Here is a 20,972-nt window from a genome sequence, read left to right as displayed (position 1 = left end):
AACATTTTTTAGATTCAAATAGCACAGGCATTTTGGGTCCTTTCACACGAGCAATCCGATCAGATCCGCCTGCCAGTTTTTTAGGCGGATCTGATCGGATCCTCCATGCATCCCTATGGGGTAGCAGATGTCAGCAGAGACATGTCCGCTGACACCCGCATCCGATCCTGTCCGTGAAATCCGGACGGATGGAAACCCGATTTTCCATGCGTCCAGGGGATCGGATCAAATGAGAGCGGACAGGCGGTCCGTTCTCATCCGATTCCCCCATAGAGATGCATGGGGCTCTGACACCTCCCTCTCCGCACACAGAGTGGAGAGGGAGCTGTCACATGCCTGCTCAGCGGGGATCCATGTATCGATCCCGTGCTGAGCAGCGCGGATCCGCCTAAGGAGGTGGACCGTGTGAAAGAAGCCTTAGACTTTTAAAGATGGAGGAGCTCCTACAATTAAGCCCCAGTAGGGGACAAAACACAATAAAGAGCAGAGCAGAGTGGAGTGTCCTTAACTAACAGTGCTGGAACAATAAGGTTGTCATTCTCCTACATGTAGGAAACTGTTAGGGGTCATAAAAACCTCATATTACAGAATATTTTTGTTTTCACCATATGAACTTCTTGTTTTTTTCTGAAGCCACACCTAAATTGTGCTAAGCAGTACTTTAAGAATGCGTCATCTTTGGGTATATACAGTGCCTTGCGAAAGTATTCGGCCCCCTTGAACTTTGCGACCTTTTGCCACATTTCAGGCTTCAAACAAAGATATAAAACTGTAATTTTTTGTGAAGAATCAAAAAGTGGGACACAATCATGAAGTGGAATGAAATTTATTGGATATTTCAAACTTTGTTAACAAACTCTCTCCAGAAGTTCAGTGAGGATCTCTGAATGATCCAATGTTGACCTAAATGACTAATGATGATAAATAGAATCCACCTGTGTGTAATCAAGTCTCCGTATAAATGCACCTGCACTGTGATAGTCTCAGAGGTCCGTTTAAAGCGCAGAGAGCATCATGAAGAACAAGGAACACACCAGGCAGGTCCGAGATACTGTTGTGGAGAAGTTTAAAGCCGGATTTGGATACAAAAAGATTTCCCAAGCTTTAAACATCCCAAGGAGAACTGTGCAAGCGATAATATTGAAATGGATGGAGTATCAGACCACTGCAAATCTACGAAGACCTGGCCGTCCCTCTAAACTTTCAGCTCATACAAGGAGAAGACTGATCAGAGATGCAGCCAAGGGGCCCATGATCACTCTGGATGAACTGCAGAGATCTACAGCTGAGGTGGGAGACTCTGTCCATAGGACAACAATCAGTCGTATACTGCACAAATCTGGCCTTTATGGAAGAGTGGCAAGAAGAAAGCCATTTCTTAAAGATATCCATAAAAAGTGTAGTTTGCCACAAGCCACCTGGGAGACATACCAAACATGTGGAAGAAGGTGCTCTGGTCAGACGAAACCAAAATCGAACTTTTTGGCAACAATGCAAAACGTTGTTTGGCGTAAAAGCAACACAGCTCATCACCCTGAACACACCATCCCCACTGTCAAACATGGTGGTGGCAGCATCATGGTTTGGGACTGCTTTTCTTCAGCAGGGACAGGGAAGATGGTTAAAATTGATGGGAAGATGGATGGAGCCAAATACAGGACCATTCTGGAAGAAAACCTGATGGAGTCTGCAAAAGACCTGAGACTGGGACAGAGATTTGTCTTCCAACAAGACAATGATCCAAAACCTAAAGCAAAATCTACAATGGAATGGTTCACAAATAAACATATCCAGGTGTTAGAATGGCCAAGTCAAAGTCCAGACCTGAATCCAATCGAGAATATGTGTAAAGAACTGAAAACTGCTGTTCACAAACGCTCTCCATCCAACCTCACTCAGCTTGAGCTGTTTTGCAAGGAGGAATGGGCAAAAATTTCAGTGTCTCGATGTGCAAAACTGATAGAGACATACCCCAAGCGACTTACAGCTGTAATTGCAGCAAAAGGTGGCGCTACATAGTATTAACTTAAGGGGCTGAATAATTTTGCACGCCCAATTTTTCAGTTTTTTATTTGTTAAAGTTTGAAATATCCAATAAATTTCGTTTCACTTCATGATTGTGTCCCACTTGTTGATTCTTCACAAAAAATTACAGTTTTATATCTTTAGGTTTGAAGCCTGAAATGTGGCAAAAGGTCGCAAAGTTCAAGGGGGCCGAATACTTTCGCAAGGCACTGTATATTACTGAACTAGTATAGTTAATAAAAAGATGCCGTTGTGTAAATTTGCAAGGTTCAGCATGAATAGCACAGTTCAGGAAGCACATAGGTTCATACGCCAAGACCACAATTCCTGTAGTCGTCTTCCACTTCCGATATGTATTCTCTGACTAACTTTCACTACAGAAAGGAATATATTCAAAAATTTGACAAGTACTTTTTTTTTTTTTTTTTTGCACTTACAATATACTCTTTTGTCTGCCAAGTACACTTTAAGCTTGTATTATTCATTACTGTATAATTAAATGTGCGCTGACCCTGGAATATGTAGAATTCTATTGCTCACCACCTACTTAGAATGCCAGTGATTGGCTATCATGCAGTTCCTGTGGCTTCCAAGCCTTGAGTCAGCTTCAGAGCAAGCATACTTGTATCCAAGTATCCAAGTATGCAGCATCAAGTTGAATCCCTATTAGCAGTGCTGTATTTTGCCTAGGCCGCCAAGGCCCAGGTCGCCACTTTGCTGGGGGGGGGGGGGGGGTGCCATAGGCAAGAACACTTAAATATATTCAGATAAAAGCTGTCTCTCTGTGTCACTGTCAGTCATCATTTTTCTCTTTTCAAAATAATTTCTAGTCTACTTCCTGACCTTTGGCCTGCTGTCTCTGGGGACAATGATAATTCATGTAAATGAGCCTGTCTACATGTCTAAAAGACCTGGCATTGCATCTTTCACAAAACATTATAAAATGTCTTTAATGCGTGGGGATCCACCAGTATGAAAGTCTCAAAATTGTAATTTTTTTACACCTCAGTAACTACCTAAAGTGGAACTAGGTTATGGTCTAAGGCTGGGTTCACACGGATGTGAATTTGATATGAGTTTCCCACATGCAATTCGCATGACAGGAGGAGAGTGTGACCAACTCTCAATGGAGACGGGAAACGTGTTCTGTATGGCTCCATTTCAAGTGTAAATTCAGGCAAAAAATTTGGACGGGATTCGCACCTCAATCAGTGAACAGACACGCCCCGGTCCCACGAACACAACTAGTGTGAAATAGCTCACACTAGTGTCGGCTATGGCTCACAGCAGGGGGTCCAGTGTGTGTCTGTTCACTGTTACAGGTGCGAATCAGGTCCAAATTTTTTGCCTTAATTCACAACTGAAAAGGAGCCAAAGATGCACAGGACCATTTTCCAGTGCAGACCATGGCCACCCCCGAGATGTGTGAACCGGCTCCAATGAGAGCTGATCATACTCTCCTGGTCAGGCACTTTGTACCCATTTTTATTGTAGAGAGGAAGAGGTGGAGCTCTAAGAGGAAAAGTTGGAGCCTAAAGAGGAAGGGGTGTGGTTTACAGATGACAGGGCGGGTCTGAAACATGAAGAGGTGTGGCCTTGACAGGAAGGGGTGAGTAATAGTTAAATTAGGGGGTGTACGGGTTTAGTCCGGCCTAGAGCAGCACAAAACCTAAATACACCACTGCCTATTTGTATTAAAGCCATTGGATCAGCATGACACTCAAGTAACTAGAATCTCCAGAGGGAGATTCAGGAAAGCTAGGCTATTTTCTCTTTAGTACAGATTTCTTTGATATGGAACTTGATTACTCACATACATTGTAGGAAACAATACTCTGAAAGGCAGACATTTATATTTCTTTAGAACAGATCAAGAAAGCGGACGGCTATTAAGGACAATGTAAACAAACATACTCAAACTGACCCTGGTTGGAGCAGAAGGTCAAGTTACTAAGTCCTAGGCACACAACTGTAGGGTATGTATGTGTTCTAAGAGGCCACCGTAGCCAATAAGAAAATGATCAGTTCTGGGGAAATGCTGGTTGAAGATCACTTTAACAGTCAGAAGGATTCTGAGAAACTTTCAGTTTGGATATTTTGATATTTGGGTTTTCTGTGCCCACAATAAAGCTGGCTATACACTAGTAGATGTTTGAACGAAGTCATTTGAAAATTCACATTTGCACATTCGATGACAAAAAAAAAACAATGCTATGCCTTTAACCACTTCAGCTCCGGAAGGTTTTACCCCCTTAATGACCAAGCAATTGTTTGGGATACGGCACTGCGTTGCTTCAACTTAAAATTGCATGGTCGTAAAGCGCTGTACCCAAATAAACTTGATGACCAAATAGAGCTTTCTTTTGGTTGTATTTAATTACCTCTGTGGATTTCATTTTTTGTGCTATAAAAATAAAAAGTATATATTTTTTACTTTCTGCTATAAAACATACCAAAAATAGAAAAATAAATCACATTTTTTCATAAATTTAAGCCAATATGTTTTCTGCTACATATTTTTGGTAAAGAAAATCTTAAAAAGTGTATATTGATTGGTTTGCGCATAAGTTATAGCCTCTACAAAAACTATGGGATAGATTTATGGACTTTTTTTTTTGTTACTAGTAATGACAGAGATCAGTGATTTTTAGCGGGACTGCAAGATTGCGGCAGAAAAATCTGACATTAAGTGACACTTTTTGGGGACTATTGACATAAAATACAGTGATCAGTGATAAAAAAAAAAAATGCACTGTTACAGTATACATGACACTGGCAGGGAAGGGGTTAACATTAGGCGTGATCCAAGGAGTTAAGTGTGCTCCTAGGGAGTGCTTTCTAACTGTCGGGGGAGTGGACACACTGGAGGAAAAGAGATCTGTGTTTCAGCTTAGCTGAAACACAAGATTTCTCTCTTCCTCTGTGACAGAACAGCGGTCTGTCTTGTTTACATAGGCAGACTGACGTTTTGTCCTTACACCAAACGATTCGCAGGAAAACTTTATCTTATTTTGGATAGAACAAGAGAGGGTCATATTTTTTTCGCCATCTGTGCACAGTTGCAGAGATTTCCCTTTACTTCCTGTCCCATAGCCAAAACAGGAAGTGAAAGGAAATCCCTGCAAATTAAAGTGTTACTAAACCCAAGACACTGTATTTACTATATCTGGTCTCCCACAGTACATGAAAATGCAACTATTTTAGTAACTTTAACCACCTCCCACCCGGGCCATTGTACATATACGGCCGGGTGGGAGTCTCGTCCTTCTGAATGGACGTTCCGGAACGTCCTTCAGAAGGAGCGAGATCGCGCCGCCGCGGGCACGCGCAGCGGCGCGATCCCGATGTGCCTGTGTCCCTCGGACACAGCGCAACAAGATGCGTCAGGAGGGCCCTGTGATTGGCCCTCCTGATCACATGACGGCTGTGTCCAATCACAGCCGTCATGCAATGTAAATACAGCCGTTGTAACGGCTTCGATCTCTTCTCCTCCCTGACAGATCCTGTCAGGGAGGAGAAGAGGATCGATACTGGAGCTGGGGGTGATCAGTGAGTATTTCTAAGTACTCACTGATCACAGGGGGGTCTGTGCTGGTAATCAGATGATTGATTACCAGTGCAGCCCTGGGGGGAGGGGATGCCACTAGAGCCACCAGGGATGCCCACCCATGACCACCAGGGATGCCCACCATGGCCACCAGGGATGGCAAACAGCCTGCCAGTAGTGCCCTCCTATCAGTGCTGCCCACCAATGCCATATATCAGTGCTGCCCACCAGTGCCCGTTATTGCCATCCACCAGTGCTGCCCACCAGTGCCCATTATTGCCCACCAGTGCTGCCTATGAGTGCCCATCAGTGCCCCCCATCAGTGCCCCCCATCAGTGCCAATCAGTGCCCCCCATCAGTGCCAATCAGTGCCGCCCATCAGTGCCCACCAGTGCCTATCAGTGCCCATCAGTGCTGCCTATCAGTGCCCATCAGCGCTGCCTATCAGTGCCCATCAGCGCTGCCTATCAGTGCCCATCAGCGCTGCCTATCAGTGCCCACCAATGCTACATATCAGTGCTATCTATCAGTGCCACATATCAGTGTCCATCAGTGCTGCATATCATTGCTACCTATCAGTGCCACCCCATCAGTGCCACCCAATCAGTGTCTCCTCATCAGTGCCTGTCAGTGCGGCATCATCAGTGCAGGAAAAAACGTATCTATTCACAAAATTTTATAACCTAAACAAAAAAACTTTTTTTTTTTCAAACTTTTCTGTCTTTTTTTATTTGTGCACCAAAAAAGAAAAAACCTGACAGTGATCAAATACCACCAAAAGAAAGCTCTATTTGTGGGGAAAAAATGACACAAATTTGGTTTAGGTACAATGTTGCATGACCGCGCAATTGTCATTCAAAATGCAACAGCGCTAAAAGATGAAAATTGGTCTGGGAAGGAAGGGGGTTTAAGTGCCCAGTATTGAGGTGGTTAAACTGCTAAATACCTTTTTATCAGCAGTTAGAGCGGTCTTGTGACTTCTATCAATGTCTGGTTAAATCTTGTAGGCGTTTTGATTCTACTCTGACTGTCCTATGTGGCTACAGGAACCCTGACTGTCTGGACAGTGCTGATTGGCCCTGTGCTAGTCAACCCTGTTCTGATCAAATTCACCCTCTCACAAAAATGTAAAAAGCATGTTCAGAGTGCACTTTGAGGCGTCATACAAACAGGGCTTTTAAAAAATGAGCTGCAAAGCCTGTACCGACATCAGGAAAAAAACAGATGTAAGTACGCGATTTAAGAAGCATTTTGCATTGGCGTTAAAACGCGTTTCGCCGCGTTTCTCTGCCCTCTTCTATTTTCCACTCGCAAATCCAATTATTAAAGCTTTAAACACTCATTTAGCCGCGTCAGGCGTTTTTACTGCTGTAACGCTGTTGCTCCAGAATGCACTGGCCCTGGGTTATTCTTTGCAGCTTGAAAATGACTGTCAGTTACAGCTTCTATAAAGATGAGTTATTAACCCCTTAATGCCGACAGACGCAAATACGCGGCCTCGGCTTCAAGAGGTTGTATCTGAGCGATGCCTGCAGCTAGAGGTACTGTTTAGAGCCAACGGTCGGGCTTTCTCATAATAACAACCGAAGCAGCTAATGAGTCGCTCAGTTGTTGCAACAAGGAGCGGGAGGGGACGTTTCCCCCACCCCCCTCTGCAGTCTTCCGCAGCTAGCCCGGGTCTCCCATCCCACCGGGAGACGCGAGGGACCAGCAGACACATCGGCCGGCTGGCCGAAGACCCGAACAAAGCCGGATTAGGCTTTGATTGGGTCTCCGAAGTAAAAACCCGGAAGAGATATCATGACATCACATCCGGTTGCCAGAGCCTTAAAGGCACCAGATTTTAAAAAAAATTACAGCATTAAAAACAGCCAAACTTGGCGTTTTAAATGCTTTTAAGTGCTAAGGAGGGATTTGGGGTCTTTTAGACGCCAGATCCCACCATAAAGACTACCTGTCCCTGCCAATTACTGTAATAAGGGATGTTTACATTCCTTGTGACAGCAATAAAAGATCTAAAAACATTTTTTTAAAGGGATAGTGTAAAAATAAAAACATTTAAAGCTCCCCATTCCTCCATGCTCGTGCCCAAAAGTGAACGCATATGTAAGTCGCGCCTGCATATGTAAACTGTGCTCAAACCACACGTGAGGTATCGCCGTGATTGGTAGAGCAGCGAGAACGATAATTTTAGCACTAGACCTCCTCTAACTCTAAACAGGTAACCGTTAAAGTGTCACCTTTGGAGATTTTTTAAGTACCATAGCTGTAAGCCATTCCACAAGTGTGCGGAATTTTAAAGCATGACATGTTAGGTATCTATTTACTCAGCGTAACATCTTTTACATTATACAAAAACAAAATTGGGCTAACTTTACTGTTTTTTTTTTTCCCATTCAAAAAAGTGTATTTCTTCCAAGAAAATGTAATTTAAAGATTGCTGCGCAAATACCGTGGGACATAAAATATTGCAATGATCTGCATTTTATTCTCTAGGGTGTCTGCTAAACAAAATGGGATTTTTTTAACTTACCGTAAAATCCATTTCTCTGGTGTTCATTCACGGACACAGCTCCTGTTCTTCATGACCATTAGGTTATACTGCCCCCTACAGGAGTAGGACACTAGGCAGAAAAAGAATCTGGCTTTACCTATGGGCAGTCCCAGGAGGTATACTCCGTCTCTCTACTATAGTTACTCAGTTTTGTTACAAGCAGTGTCAGAAGAATTACAACTCCACAGAGGGGTGGGTGCTGTGTCCGTCAATGAACATCAGAGAAATGGATTTTACGGTAAATCAAAAATACCATTTTCTCTTTCGTTCATTGACAGACACAGCTCCTGATCTTCAGGACCATTGGGACGTGGGGAGTGGGAACAGCAAAAAAATTCCCAAGGCTAAACAGTAGCCAACCAGGCAACAGGAGCTCAACCAAAAACAACTGGAGCCCACCAGAAAAAAACAATACACCTGCAAAGAGGATCAGGTCCTCCTAAACAGCAGCCTGCAAAACCTTGCGGGCAAAAGAAGTATCCGCAGATGCCAACACATCCACTTTATAGAACTTTGTGAAAGTGTGCACCGACGACAAGGTGGCTGCCTTGCAAATCTGCATCACTGACGCCGGATGATGAAAGGCCCAGGAGGCACTAAGTGCCCGAGCAGAGTGCGCCTTGACAGGGAAAGGAGGAACCTGACCCCTGATGGAATAGGCCTGAATAACTGTGTCTGATCCATCTAGAAATGGTTGCAGAAGAGGCGAACAACCCTTTCGGAGGTCCATCCGTCAGCACAAATAGTGAATTTGACTTTCTAAAAGACACCGTAGCTGCCAGGTACACCCCAATCGCCCGGACCTCATCCAAGGCATGCAAGGCAAATTCCCTTCAGGTGTTTTGGCCTGGGACACAGAGAAGGCAACACAAGGTCTTCATTCAAATTAAAATCAGAGACTACTTTTGGGAGGAACGACGGTCAGGGGCAAAGAACCACCTTATCTCTGAATCACCAAGCAAAATGAACGACAGGATAATGCCACCAGTTCTGACACCCTGCGAGCAGAGGTGATAGCCACCAAAAAAAAGACACCCTCAGACAGCGTAAGCAAGGGAATCTCCCGAAGATTTTCAAAGGGAGGCTTCTGGAGGACCGAAAAGCACCAAGTTGAGGTCCCAAGAAGGCAGTGGAAACTGCACTGGAAAAACCAAATGTCAGACCCCCTAAAGAAAAGGTACACAACAGGGAGTGTGTGGCCAAGGGTCTTTGGAAGAAGACCGCCAAAGCAGACACCTGGCCCTTGATAGTACTCAAGGCCAATTTCTGTTCACCCCGCCCATTGAAAGAAGGTCAAGAACCAAATTTATTGAGAAAGAGCGAGGATGAACCCCAAGAGACTCACGTAATGAACATCTTTCACATGATGGTAGATCTTCCTAGAAGTAAATTTCCTAGCTTTTAACACTGTTGGAATTACCGACTCAGATAAACCTCTATCCATCACCAACTGGCATTTAACAGCCAAGCCATCGACTACACATATATACATACATACACACACACACAATGCCTTTTGGATCATATTTATAGAACTTGGCAATAATCCCTATTGGCAACAGGCAGAAGGAACACAGTACAACAGCTAAAGTAGGTTTCAATAATGTATATAAAAATAAGTAGTAACAGCTTTTAACTTAAGGCTACATTTACACCTAGGCGATTTCAAATCGTAGGCGGAACCACCGTGATCCTACCTGTGATTTCAAATCGTGGCAAAACACGTGACATTTTTGCAAAGCCATTACTTCTTAATGGCACCCCAATCGCGGTGTGATTTTGCTGCAATAAGTCGCAGCAAAATCGCACCGCTATTGGGGTGCCATTAAGTAGTAATAGTATCGCAAATGTGTCCCAGGTTTTGCTGCAACTCAAATTGGAGCCTAAGGGCCTTTTCACACGGGTGCTCCGTATGTCCGCAAATCATCCTATTTTTTTGCGGATGATTTACGGACATAATGTAAGTCAATACATTATTGCGGATGACCATCCACTGACATCCGATTTTCTTCCTTTCAGTTCTGTTCCGTTTTTTGGAACGGAACAGAATCCTATTTTTCCTCCGTTCAAAAAACGGAAAGGAAGCAAAAATCGAATGTCAGCGGTGTCATCCGCTGACATCCGCAATGCCCATAGACTTACATTATGTCCGTATATCACCCGCAAATGGATGGGATGATATGCGGACATACGGAGCGGATGACACAAGTGTCATCCGCTCCGTGAAAAAAAAAAAAAAAAAAGTACCGGAGCGGATCGCAATGCGGTCCGCTCCGCGTGAAAGAGCCCTTACTGAGATAATGTATTCTTCATTTTATTAATGTACAATATAAACAACTATTTCAAAGTAACAGGCAACAGTGAAATATTCAAGTTAGTGTAGTGCAGACTTCTGATGCTTGTAATTTGAAAAGGGTGGAAAAGGCTTGCCCAGACAAGACCTGAGCACTGTCATTTCTGACTGCATAGAAACCCTACAAAATATATGCCTGCTTTGTAAGCCTTCGCCGTATAAAAAGTTAGCAGCTTATCCAAGTGCTTTTTCCAAAAGCAACAGTAATTACTCATCTTGGGAAAGTGCTTAGGACACAGACACTTTCTATCTTGATTTTTGATATAGGTGAAATTACAAGCATGTATAAATGAATTATACCCAGTACCAAAAGCTTCAATATACAGACTATTGTTACTTTATTACCTCATTTCAACATATGTTTTCAAAGTGGAATGTACAGTATATCACAAAAGTGAGTAGACTCCTCACATTTTTGTAAATATTTTATTATATCTTTTCATGTGACAACACTGAGGGCCAGTTCACACTTGTGCGATGCGGGAAGGATGCGAATTCGCAGCCTGTTCCCGTTTCGCATCCGCACAAGAGGCAGTTCACACCGCCATATGCGATACGCAGGGGGTGTCAATTAAATGTTAACACCCCCAGTTTGATCGCATATTGCAGTGCGATCTGACAGTTCACACAGTATCGGATCGCACAAGTGTGAACCACTGTGCAATCCGATCCTGATGCAGCTGAAAAAATGCCTCCTGTGCGTCTTTGGTGCGGGTGCAGTGCGAATTTCAACCATACAAAGTGTATGGCTGAATTCGCATCCTCACAGGAGATCGCATGTAATGAAGGAGCAGTGCGCTCCGAATTACATGCAATCTCCGCAGCCGCACATATGTGAACCGGCACTAAAGGAATGACCCTTTGCTACAATGTAAAGTAGTGAGTGTACAGCTTGTATAACAGTGTAAATTTGCTGCCCCCCCGCCCCCAAAAATAATTCAACACACAGCCATCATTTTCTAAACCGCTGGCAACAAAATTGAGTACATGCCTAAGTGCAAATGTCCGAATTGTGCCCCAAAGTGTCAATATTTTGTGTGGCCATCATTTTCCAGCACTGCCTTCACCCTCTTGGGCATAGAGTTCACCAGAGAGCTGGAGTCCTCTTCCACTTCTCCATGACGACATCTTGTGCTCCTCCACCTTCCGCCGTTTGAAGATGCCCCACAGATGCTCAATAGGGTTTAGGTCTGGAGAGATGCTTGGCCAAGTCCATCAGCTTTACCCTCAGCTTCTTTAGCAAGGCAGTGATCATCTTGGTGTGTTTGGGGTAGGGCTGAAACAACTAATCAACGAATCGATTATGAAAAAATAACTATTTTCGTAATCGATTAATCGATCAGCCGATTAGTTGTCCTGCATACAGAATGCATTATTTGTTTACATATCAGAAAATACTGTGCAACGCACATACAGCTCAGTACACCATCCATACATGTCAGTAGATGGCAGAGAACTTGTGAATGTGTGAGGAGCGATGCCTCATGGGAAATGTAGTCCTGGGTAAGAGAAGGAACCAAGTGATTCTAAAAAGGCAGAGGTTTTTTTTTTTTTACCTTGCTATATACCTTGCTTACAATCACTTTTAGGGCTCTGTGCAGGGAAGATCAGCATCTGAACCCAGAGAAGGTGGAGGCCCATAGACTAGAGGTGATATAAGGCATTACAATTACATTTAGAGTAAATGTTTACTAGTATACTGTGCATTAGATTTAAAATGATTATATCCATGAAAAAAAAAATCTCAGCTGTTAGTACTACTTTATTATATAAATGTTATTTTCCCCCCTCCACCCTTCATATAGCTTCATGTTTGAATCCCAGTTAAAATATCCGGCATATCCGACTTTTGGGCATATTTTTTTTTATTATATTTATATATACATATACATTATATATATATATATATATATATATATATATATATACACACATATATACATACACACACACGATACAAGCTATAAATACTTTCACTGTTTGACAGTAGAAAATTATAATTACAGTAGTGATTCTCTGCTGTTTTTTTTTACTATAAAGGGCTATTTATTTTTAAACCCATCATGACAGGTGATAAAAAAAAGCATGCTGCTACTACTAAATGTCTTATGCTGCCCATACATGTATTGGATTTTTTGTACAAAAATATTTGCATCTACATTTATGCAAAAATGATTTGAATATTTGTTGAATGGACGAGTGTTGTTTGAAAATTCCACTTGCTTTTAAAACATTCAATTTTAAATATAATATAACTTCTGAGCAAAAACCACATACAGTATTTGAAGATTTGTCCGTCCGGCATACGATCTTGGAGGTCACGTGCGTGGTCACGCCCGGCGTGACCACGTGACCTCCGAGATCATCATCGTATGCCGGACGAAGTGGTATCACCCGGGTGTCATGGCAAGTGGGTGAGAGACAGATGGGCATCAGGTGGGTGGGAGATGGAGCGGGTTAAAGACAGAGCAGTATTGAGTGGATGCCAGACGGAGCGGAATCACCCGGGTATCACATACGGCAAGTGGGTGAGAGATACTGATCTGCCAGCAGATCTGCTAATGTGGAATTGCTTATATCTTTAATTTGTACATATGTGTATTGGCATATTCAATAACATTTGTAAACGGAATTATGTTATGTGACATCATTTTACCCTTACATGAGCAATATTTGGAATAATTGGCAATATCGGGCAGTTCCGGGGCCGATACAGATATATCGGCAAAAGTCAATATCGGCCCTCGATATATCGGTTGATCCCTAATTTAAACCTCCAATAATACATATATCTGTCTCAGAGTGGATTAAATATCCAACTATATAGCTGGATATGTATATTTACCACTGCATATAGATATTCAAGAATGTTAACTAAATTATACACCAACCTTTTTTTTTGTTGAGGTTTTTATCCGATTAGTCGATTAATCGAAACAATAATCGGCCAACTAATCAATTATGAAAATAATCATTAGTTGCAGCCCTAGTTTGGGGTCGTTATGTTGGAATACTGCCCTGCGAACCAGTCTCCGAAGGGAGGGGGGGGGGGGATCATGCTCCGCTTCAGTATGTCACAGTACATGTTGGCATTCATGGTTCCCTCAATGACATGTAGCTGCTCCCCAGTGTTGGCAGCCCCAGGCCATTAACACTCCCACCACTATGCTTGACTGTAGGCAAGACATACTTGTCTTTGTGATCCTCACCTGGATGCCGCAACACACGGTTGACACCATCTGAACCAAAAAAAGTTTATCTTGGTCTCATCCAACCACAGGATATAATTCCGCTAATCCAAGTTCTTAGTCTGCTTGTCTTCAGTAAACTGTATGCAGGCTTTCTTGTGCATCATCTTTTGAAGAGGCTTCCTTCTGGAACGACAGCCATGCAGACCAGTTTGATGCAGTGTGCAGCGTATGGTCTGAGCACTGACAGGCTGACCCCCCCCCCACCCCTTCAACCTGTGCAGCAATTTTAACAGCACTCATACGTCTATTTCGCAAAGACAACCTCTGGATACAATGAAGGTGATCACCGCTAAAGATAGAGCCACTGCATAATACCTCTGTTCAAAATGGAGTGATGAATGGGTGCCGGCTCAAAATGCACAATGCATAGCAGTGAAGGAAGACGTCTGGAAGGACGCACTCCAATTAACTCTCGTTTATTTCAAATATTAATTTATATATGTTTTTATAGAGTTTAAACAACTGTTTGATGGATAACAGAGCGAGCTCATAGCAAAATGATTTGGGACTAAAGGGCCATACACACTAAGATTTTCTGAAGACTTTTTACTTCAGATTTACCTTTTCTATGTAGTTCAAGGGCCTGCCAGATTTCATACAAATTGAAAGTGTTTAGGTTTGACCTCATATTATATGGTTTTGGTAAATCTAAAAGAAAAAGACTTCAGAAAATCTTATAGTGTGTATGGCCCATAAGATTTAGTTTTGTTTCCTCCTGTTTATCAGGGGGTTAACTGTATCATCCCTTGATTGCTTCTATTGCTTCTTCTGAACCCAATTTGCTATAATGAACTAAACGAGGGAGGTGTCATGGGTATGTAGAACATCCTTTTCTTATATATACCCTGGGTTATGTCATGCACTTTTGTGGCTATAATTAAGCACTGATTTAGTGTGAAACATATCAGCCTTTTTATCCTGTACCCATGCTGTATAGATTTTTCTTTGAAATAAAACTAGAGTCAATTGGAGTGCGGCCTTCCAGACCTCTTCCTTCACTACAAACTCTAGATAGGACACTGAGCCTGTGCACTCAACTTCTTTGGTCGACCATGGCGAGGCTTGCTCTGAGTGGAATCTGTCCTGTTAAACCACTGTATGGTCGTGGCCACCTTGCTGCAGCTCAGTTTCAGGGTCTTGGCAATCTTCTTATAGCCTAGGCCATCTTTATGTAGAGCTACAATTCTTTTTTTCAGATCCTCATAGAGTGCTTTGCCATGAGGTGCCATGTTGAACTTCCAGTGACCAGTGAGAGAGTGAGAGCATTAACACCAAATTGAACACACCTGCGACCTTGTAACACTAACGAGTCACATGACACCGGGGAGGGAAAATGGCTAAATGGGCCCAATTTGGACCTTTTAACTTCGGGGTGTACTCATTTTTGTTGCCAGGGGTTTGGGCATTAATGGCTTTGTGTGGAGTTATTTTGAGTGGACAGCAAATTTACACCGTTATACAAGCTGTACACTCACTACTTTACATTGTAGAAAAGTGTCATTTCCTCAGTGTTGTCACATGAACAGCTATAATAAAATAGTTACAACAATGTGAGGGGTGTACGCACTTTTGAGATACTGTATATCTAACTGCATAGACAGAAGACAATTATGTGAGCTCAGTGTCTCTACCACTGAAAAAAAAATTTATTTCACCCACACTAAGCAACTACGAGGTTTGCTTTATCTTAAAAAGGTGCATGTAAAACCTCTACTTCACTAGGTATTTGAAACCGCCTCGGGTAATACACAGAGATGAAAACAAATCCTCTTACATAAGTTTTACTGGTTTATCTGCTGTCTTCTCTTCACCCCTTCAAAAGGTCAAATCGTAATAAAAACCCTTCTGCAACTGTGAGGAGCAGAGAGGAGGGGGCGGAGAGCTGATTGGAGGAAAGACACCCTATACATAGCACACAGGAGAAAAGGAAGGATACAGAGCTGTGTTCTAAATAGACAAAGGGTGTGCTAAACTCCCTACCCTGTCACAAATTGATCTCAGCTGTTAGGAAAAAATGGGATTTTTTACTTACCTCAAAATCCATTTCTCTGATGTTCATTGACACACAAAGCTCCTGATCTTCTTAACCGTTGGGTTATACTGCCCCCTACAGGAGTAGGACACTAGGCCGAATAAAAGTCTGGCTACGCCTATGGGCAAGTCCCAGGGGGTATACTCTCTCTCTCTCTCTCTCTCTCTGCAACTCAGTTTTGTAGCAAGCAATGTCAGAAGAATTACAACTCCACAGGAATGGTGGGTGCTTTGTCCGTCAATAAAACTTTAGAGAAATGTATTTTACGGTAAGTCAAAAATCCCATTTTCTCTTTGGTTTGACAGACACAGCTCCTGATCTTAACCATTGGGACATCCCAAAGCAGTGTTAAACATGAGGGGTTGGAACAGCGAAAAAAACTCCCAAGGCTAACTATAGACAACTAGGTAAACAGAAGCTCATCCAAAACAACTGGAGCTCACCTGAATAAAACTATACACCCTCAACGAAGACCAGGTCCTCTAAACAACAGCCTGCAAAACCTCTGTCTGATCCATCTGGAAATGTTCGCAGAGGAAGCGGACATCCCTTTCCGAGGCCTATCCGTAAGCATAAACAGCGAGTCTGATTTTCTAAAAGACTCCATATTTGCAAGGTACACCCTATTTGCCAGGGCCAAGGCAAATTTATTTTGAATGTTATGGCCTGGGAAACAGGGAAGGCAACACAATGTCTTCAAACAAATGAAAATCAGAGATAACCTTTGGAAGGAACAATGGGCAGGGACGAAGAATCACCTTATCTCTGTGAACCAACAAGTAAGGTGAATGACAGGATAACGCGGCCAATTCTGACACCCTGCTCGCAGAGGTGAAAGCCACCGAGAAGGCCACCTTCTGGGACAGAGTAAGCAGGGGAATCTCCCAAGGATTTTCAAAAGGCTTTTGGAGGACTGAGCGCACTAAATTGAGGTCCCAAGATGGCAACGGAAACCGCACTGGAGGGGCCAAATGCCTAACTCCCTGAAGAAAGGTACATACCATGGAGTGTGTGGCCAAAGCCCGTTGAAAGACCGCTGCTAATGCAGACACCTGACCCTTGATAGTACTCAAGGACAGTTTCTGCTCTACCCCCCGTTGAACGAAGGTCAAGACCTGAGCCACAGAAGAAAAAGCAAGGATGAACCCCAAGAGACTCCCACCACGCAATGTAAGACTTACCCGTATGATGGTAGATCTTCCTAGAAGTAGATTTCCTAGCTTTTAACAGCGTTGGAATCACCGACAAACCTCTATCCATTAGCGCCTGGTGTTCAACAGCCAAGCCTTTAAAACCAGCGACCGTAAAGCGGAATGGAAGATTGGCCCTTGGGACAGCAGATCCTCCGAGCCACATCCAAAGAGGCATCACAGATAAACCAGCCCCTGGACCAGCTGGTCCACCAGCTCAGCAAAGGCAGTTCTTCCAGGTCACGGCATAATAGCTTAGCCCACTCGGTCTGAGTTTGCGACACCAGGGCAATGGTGAATACTGGCTTTAGTATCGAACCAGCCAGTGTGTACCTACTGCGGGCCACAGCCTTCGCCTTCCTGTAAGCCGGATCCTTAAATGCTGGGAACTCTTCAACCGGAATCATGGTTGCCTTGTTCAGTCTGGAAACTGGAGGGTCCACCACCAGTGTTCAGTCCACTTCTTAATAAGGGACTCCCATCGCCTAGCCAAATCGCTTAGGGACCACAATGGGACACTTTGGTCGTCCCCACTCTTTAGCGACAATTCTGTCAAAATAGGCAGGGAAAGGATACACCTTTGCCGCTCTGGATGGCTTTGCAAGTGCCAAAGGGAACCTACGCCTCTGTCGCAACTTCGTCCTCTATCTTTAGGGACTCACGCACAGATACAACCAGTGCTTCCACCAGCGCCTCTTCGTGCACAGTTACAGATGTGGAGGAATCGTCCTCGCCATCTAAAGATTCCTGGCATGTGGTCGCAGACCCAACAGGATGACCCACGTCCGCGGTGGCCGAACCAGATTCAGGATCTGATGAGACCGATGAGGCAGGGGACAGCGGCGGGGGAACTTTTCGCTAGCCCTTTGCGTGAAAGCCACCTCCACCCAGGACACGAAGGACTCCAGGACTGCCAACAGTGCATCAATGAATAGTTGGAACCCCACAAAAAGTGTAAAAACACTGCAAAGGGACAACCCCCACTGCGCTGGCAGCACCACCCGGTCGCCAGGCACAAAGCACCAAGCGATTCTCAGCAGAGAGGGAGAGGACCCCACCAGCCTCACCACCCAGCAAAAAAGGCAACTGCAGCCAGCAGGACAATCTGCACTCCATGCGCGGAAATCAGGAAGTGAAAAGATCCAGGAGTCAGCAGATGAGGAGGGGCTCCCACTGCCAAAATCGTTGTCCATGGGGCTCCACTGTCATGCGATTGTAGATTGCTATGGGGGCACCCGAGCCGAGCTGCAGCTCTGTGTATCCATTCAGACATGGAGCTGCAGTTCAGCCCCCCGATTAGCTAACTGAATTTGACCGACAGAAGCAAGAACCATTGGCGCTGCTGTTGCGTCTCAGCCAATCAAGAGAGAGAGTCCTGGATGGCTAAGGCATTTGTGGACATCACTGGATAGAGAAGGGGCTCAGGTTAAGTATTAGGGGAGCTGAGTGGAGCTGCTGCACAAAGGCGGCTTTTGATCTAAATACATAGAATGCATGAAGACAAAAAATCTTTTGACTTTACAACCTTTAGGTCTGGTACACACTATTAGTCTCCACCCCCACCAGAACACACTGATCAGCGCTCTATGCAGTTGGCTGAGAGCGCTGATCGGGAGTCAGTCAGCAGCTGGTTTTCCAGCATTCTCATCCAATAGAAGCCAACCAAATGGCTGTTTGTTTTGTTTTTTGAACCGGCAAATGTCTCCCGACATTCGGCCCATGTGTACCCAGCTTTACGGCTTTGGGGAGAGATAAGTAAACACAACAGATATACACTCCCCGGCCACTTAGATACAACTTGCTAGTACTGGGTTGGACCACCTTTTCCTTCAGAACTGCCTGAATTCTTCATGGCATAGATTCAACAAGGTGTTTAAACATTACTCAGAGATTTTGGTCCATCTTGACATGATAGCTTCACGCAGTTGCTGCGGGTTTGTCAGCTGAACATCCATGACGCGAATCTCCAGCACATCCCAAAAGGTGCTCTGTTGGATTGAGATCTGGTGACTGTGGAGGCCATTGGAGTACAGTGAACTCATTGTCATGTTCAAGAAACCAGTTTGAGATGATTTGATCTTTATGACATGGTGCATTATCCTGCTGGAAGGAGCCATCAGAAGATGGGTACACTTGCAGTCATAAAGGGATAAACATGGGCAGCAACAATACTCAGGTAGGCCATGGCTTTTAACGATGATCAATTGGTACTAAGGGGCCCAAAGTGTGGCAAGAAAGTATCCCCACACCATTACATCACCAGCCTGAACCGCTGATACAAGGTAGGATGGATCCATGCTTTCATGTTTTACGCCAAATTCTGACCCTACCATCTGAATGTCACAGCTGAAATCTAGACTTCTCAGACCAGGCAACATTTTTCCAATCTTCTATTGTCCAATTTTAGTGAACCTGTGTGAATTGTAGTCCGTTTCCTGTTCTTAGCCGACAGGAGTAGCACCGGTTGTGGTCTTCTGCTGCTGTAGCCCATCTGCTTCAAGGTTCGATGTGTTGTGTGTTCAGAGATGGTATTCTGCATACCTTGGTTGTAACGAGTGGCTATTTCAGTTACTGTTGCCTTTATATCATCTCACACCGTCTGCCCATTCTCCTCTGACCTCTGACATCAACAAGGCATTTTTGTCCACACAACTGCTGCTCACTGGATACTTTCTCTTTTTCTGACCATTCTCTGTAAACCCCAGAGATCAATGTGCATTAAAATCCCAGTAGATCTGTAGTTTCTGAAATACTCAGACCAGCCCGTTTGACACCAACAACCATGCCACGTTCAAAGTAACTTAAATCCCCTTTCTTCCCTATTCTGATGCTCGGTTTGAACTTCAGTAAGTCGCCTTCACCGCATCTAGATGCATTGAATTGCTGCCATGTTTTATTATATACACACACACACACGTTTTTTTCTTTCATTTCCATTTAAAATAGAATGTGTTGTTTTACAAGATAGGGGTTCACATAGTAATTTTTTTTTTTTTTTTGACCACCAGGAAAAAAAAAAAAAAAAAATTCTAGGAAGAACATTGACTGAGTATTGGTCAGAGCTCTGAAAGAGTGTAGGAAAGGCAAGTAAAAAATTCATAGCGCCTCTTATGAAGCAAAAAACAAACACGTTGCTTTGCTCAACATGGGCAAAGATCATTTGTTTTAAAACGACATTTGAGGCTGCATCTAGTGTGAATTCACAAGGAAAATAGAATTTCAATGAGCTGCTAAGTTACAGCCAATGGGTAAAAGTTGCTGCTAGGTTTTTTTTTTTTTTTTTTTTTGGCATATCACACCACCTATACTTTTTCAAACCGTGCCACTCCCTATTGTTTACTACATTTTCAGAGTACTTTGACCTCCATGTTGACTGAACAAGCCTAAAAGGGTATGTGCATGGTAAACCGAACAAAACGTTTCCAACTAGATTATGCAGCAGCATACAAATGTATGTCATTTACAATTCAAGTTGTAAGAGACAACTACCTTCACAATTTTAGTGCTGAGACTTTAATCCATTTTACATTTCTAGTCAAAGTCCTGCCTAGTAAAAAAGATATTTGACTGCCCATTTAAAAAGTCTTTTCTGTGTGCCAGCCACTGTTGCTAGGTGCCTGGCTTCAAAGCTAGGCAAAACTAACCAAGATCCACTATCCAATAAGAATTCCTTAGGGACAAACAAGAGCATTCTCCGAAGGCAAGAAAATGCTAATTGACTGCAGTTAAGCGCAGTACATGACATTCAGTCCGTGTGTATGGCAGCCCGTCCGACAGAAGGCAGCGGTTCAGCCAGCTTCTGTTGAAGGCTCATGACTGAAAAAGGTCTGTCGACCAGCTCCCGATCCGAAGCATTCACCGGAGTGTTCTGGCGGGGAGGCTGTTCCCCTGTCAGAACCTAATAGCACAGCAAGTGGGATTGATGTACTAACCTTAGACTGTTAGTACAGCGGCTCTGACCAGAGCGGTCAGTTTTTTTCTGTCTAACCTGCTGGGTTGAACGAAAAAAAAAAAATAAAA

At 43.7% G+C, this 20,972-nt stretch overlaps 1 protein-coding gene across 1 annotated transcript in view; it reads right to left on the bottom strand.

Moving 5' to 3' along the window:
- TMEM131L (transmembrane 131 like) overlaps positions 1–20,972 on the bottom strand; it is a 267,525-nt gene that overhangs the window by 212,182 nt on the left and 34,371 nt on the right. The window lies entirely within an intron of this gene.

The sequence above is a fragment of the Pelophylax lessonae genome (assembly GCF_965119305.1).
Source record: "Pelophylax lessonae genome assembly, chromosome: 1".
Taxonomy (NCBI): Eukaryota; Metazoa; Chordata; class Amphibia; order Anura; family Ranidae; genus Pelophylax; species Pelophylax lessonae.
This window is presented reverse-complemented; position numbering and strand designations above follow the sequence as displayed.